Source organism: Tupaia chinensis, unplaced genomic scaffold (genome assembly GCF_000334495.1).
Source record: "Tupaia chinensis unplaced genomic scaffold, TupChi_1.0 Scaffold000287_1, whole genome shotgun sequence".
NCBI lineage: Eukaryota > Metazoa > Chordata > Mammalia > Scandentia > Tupaiidae > Tupaia > Tupaia belangeri.
In genome coordinates, this window is record NW_006159771.1 from 357,991 (window position 1) to 361,830 (window position 3,840).

General features: G+C 59.3%; 1 protein-coding gene across 1 annotated transcript in view; it reads left to right on the forward strand.

The window, feature by feature from the left end:
- TXNRD2 (thioredoxin reductase 2) overlaps window positions 1-3,840 on the forward strand; it is a gene marked incomplete in the record, with an annotated part of 69,241 nt that overhangs the window by 22,676 nt on the left and 42,725 nt on the right.

Genomic DNA, 3,840 nt, shown 5'->3' on the forward strand with positions numbered 1-3,840 from the left:
GGCCCCAGCCCTTTTGGCCAAGAAAACAAACAGCAGTGTTGATTTTCTTCCCCCCCCCAAAAAAAAAAAAAAAAAAAAAAACATTTTTGAAGATTTTTGTTTTAAAGCTCTTTCGTGTCGAAGGAATCTAGGTATGTTATTGTTTAAGGGGGGGAAAAAAGTGTTTGCAATGTATCAGTCACCCGTTTCGTTCTGAGCATGATTTATGTGAGGAAATGGTTTTTTTTAAAAAAGAAAAAAAAAAAAATGAAGCTGGAGATATATCCCTGTAGATGCTTCCGTGAAAATGCAGCTTTTGTCCGGGCTGTTAATGCAAGTTGTAACAGTGTAATGTGGGAGTCAGTGTTTACATGTTACATTCCTCCGCGCAGTCAAAATAAGCCCGGAGGGGCTACAGTAGCACTTCTGTATTTTATCAGCTTGGGCCGGGGCGAGGGGGAGGTCTCCACTCACACTTGGAGGGGCCGTTTCTGCTAGATTTATTTGCCTTATAAATATTCCCCGTGTTTATTTTAACTCGCCTTTAAAATGGAGCTAAAATTAATATGGACCCCAGGGCTGCCCCCTGGCCCTGCAGTGCCTCCCCGAGCCAGGCGGGGGCGTCCGGGAAGCCCACATGCCCAACGACCTGTGCTCTTCTGTCTGCAGTCGGCTCCAGTCCGCCCTGGCTCTGGGTTCACTGTGGACTCTGCAGGACGTCCAGGGGCCCTGCTCCTTTACTGTCCTCGGGTGGGGGCTGGCGACATCTGGGGCCTTTTTCCAGGGGTGTCTGCATGGGGCATGGTGACCAGCAGCCTCCCGAGGCCGTCCCACGCTGCAGCACGACACGGCCCTCCTGGGAGGAGTCCACTGCCTCCTCCGCTGGTATCCGGGGCTGAGACGGGCAATCACGCCAGGCCCAGACCTGAACGACACCCTTCACGAACCAGCAGGTCTCTGCAGAGCAGGGCCACACCCATGGGCCGGAGGGGGCCAGGCCCCTGGGGCAGAAACCATGAAGGCAACTGACCGCAGGTAGCAAACCCTGGCCAGGGGCGTGAGCTGCAGGGGAGTGGGGGCGACAGGAGCCGTGAGCCAGGCAAGGTCTGGGGTGGTTCCGCTTGCCCTGACTCTCAGAGCTACCCCCGTGGGGGACGGGGCCACTCTGGTCTAGGCGTATGTCTGGGAGGGCCCCAGGTGGGCACTGCTCAGCCTCGGTCACTCAGACAGGCTGACATGGGAAAGAGGACTCAGGTGGAACCACGCTGGGGCCTAGGAACCAAGGTGCTGTTTCCAGGTAACCTGGGACTGGCTGTTCCTCCTGCCCAGGCCCGGAGCTGGTGTACAGAGGGTGGGGCCGCCTGTCCCCAGCTCAGGGGCTGCCCAACTTGTATGCAGCCCCCAGAGGGAGGGGGGCCGGCAGGTGGTGTGGTGGTTAGGGTGCTGACCTCGGCTGACCTCGGTTCATGTTCCAGACTTGGAGGCATTCTCTCTCTCTTCTCTGTCCCTCTCTGGTCAAATTAAGATAAATAACTGGGACCAGCAGTTGGCGTAATGGCTATGTCACTGGACTCCCATGTAGTCGACTGCGGTTCAAGTCCTGGACCCGGTGGCCTAAGCTCACACTGGGCATGTGTGCGTGCATGCCCAAGATCCCGAGAGGAGAATGGAGGAGAAGGGATTGCGGTGTGGCCATCCCCCCTGGGGGGGTGATTTCTTACTTTCTGTCTCTGTCTCTCTCTGTCTGTCTGGTGAGCGCACGCGCCACGCCCTGTAGCAAAATCTCTCCCCCCCCAAAAAAATAAATAACTAAATGCATGAAGTTAAATAAAATAATTCATATTTTAAAAAAACTAACCTGCAAGAATAGTTTAACAGCTATGTTTCTCTTAAATAACAGCCATTATTTAAGAGAAATCACGGTCCCTTCGTTTTCTCACTTTCTGCTTTTTCTCCACACTCGTTGGCATGACGCCCTTGTGTCCAGAACAAGGGGGACCAGCCGCCCAGATCCAAGCTGCCCACGTCCCCGTGCACACCCAGTGGCTAAGACGTCACGGGCGAGGCCTCGGATGGGATCTTTATGCGGTCAGCATGTGGGGGCTCTGGCTAGGCAGAGGCGGGCCCAGCGTCAGGCCCAGAGGGGTGGGATTGGGGCTGGTGGGTCCCAGGCAAGCCCCCAGCCAGCTCCGCGAGGTTAGATGTTTTGGGGGGCCTGCCCCCCACGCTTCCACCCCGGGGCACCTGCTGGCATCCCCTGTGCTGGCAGGACAGCCGTGGGCCCGGTGCCTTGCTGGGAGGCTCCTGCTTGGTGTGGGTGTTCCCCTTGGAGAGCGGATCAGGGGCCTCCGAGCTCAAGAGGCAGATGGAGAGCTCCCTAAGCCCGGCTGCGAGGCCCGAATTAATGCTTTCGTTGCCGCTTCCTCCCCCATTGGGATCCGAATGGTTAGGCTAATCCCACTGCGGTTCTGTCTCTGAGAGACGTTTGCCCACTGCCGGGCACGAGGAGCCCTGCCTGGCACACGCACGAGGTCGAGCCTGGGGCTCACGGGGTGAGGGGAGGTGACCTCAGGGTGGCAGATGCCTGGATCTCCAGGTGGCAGCCCCCCCTCCCACCATCTGATGGACTAGTGACATGGCCTGCGCTGCCACCCTCCATGACCGGTCACTGCACCCCTGCAGCTGGCCTCAGCCACACTGCCCCTGTCTGCCCCTGCCCGCATGTGGCCAGGGGAGGCCCGTCCACAGCTTCCTGTCTTGCAGACTCTGTCTGTTGCTTACGGCCGGGAGGCTTTGGTGTCTGTCCTGTTGCTGCTCCGGCCGGTTGCGGGCGGTCTCCGGCTCGCATGTCTGCATTCTTCACAGCACACGTTCCCCTCGGTCGCTCAGCCGGGGCGGGGAGGGAAGCCGGTGCTGTCGATAATCAGTTCTGTTGACAATTCCCGCTCACGAAGAGTGGCCTGCTACCCCGGTCACGAGCAGGTGAGAGACTTAGAGGCACTCCTGCAGAGGGGCTGCCCCTCGGTATGTGCCCACGGTCCTCTGTCCACAGCCGGTGGCCAGGACTGGGGACACTCGTGACTGTGGAGGGAACGCCCAAGGTGGGAGCTGTGCAGCCGGCTGCCAGGGCAGGAGGTCCAGGGTGCTGAGGGGGCTTTGCAGCCGGAGCTGGCAAGTGGCTGGGTGCAGCCTCCCACCCACCTACCCTGTGGCTGGCATTGCACGGTGGGGTGGTCAGGGAGGCCCGTGCGATTAGACTGCAAACATGCCTGCCAGCCTCGGAGGCCACGCTGCTGCTGCCGCTGCTGCTGCCGCTGCCCCTGCAACGTGCCAGGACGGCCGGGGAATGGCCTGCTCCTGTCCTGCGTGCTGTCGGCCGTGTGGCCACTCCCAAGGAGGCTCGGATTTCCGGAGGCTGGGAGGCCCTGAGGAGGCCCAGCTGTGGACAGAGAGGCTGCGCTGGTGTCCCCCCATCGAGCCTGCACCGCCTGGCAGGAGGTGGTCAGCCCATGCTATGGCCATGGCACGGTTAGAAGCCAGGAGCCAAGGGTGCTGCTGGGGGGACACAGGGGGGGGGGGTCTCGTGTGTTCTCACCTTGCTGCATACCCACATGTAGGGCAGTGTCCAAAGCAGCAGGACCCTGCTTGTGTTTTCAGGGGCTCAGAATTTCGTATCTTTTTTTCGAGAGGTTTTTCTTATAGAGCGCGTGCACTCGCCAGAAAGACAGAGAGAGAGACAGAGAGAAAGAAAGTGAGAAATCACCCCCCCAGGGGGGATGGCCACGCCGCAATCCCTTCTCCTCCATTCTCCTCTCGGGGTCTTGGGCACGCACGCACACACGCCCGGCATGAGTTTAAGCC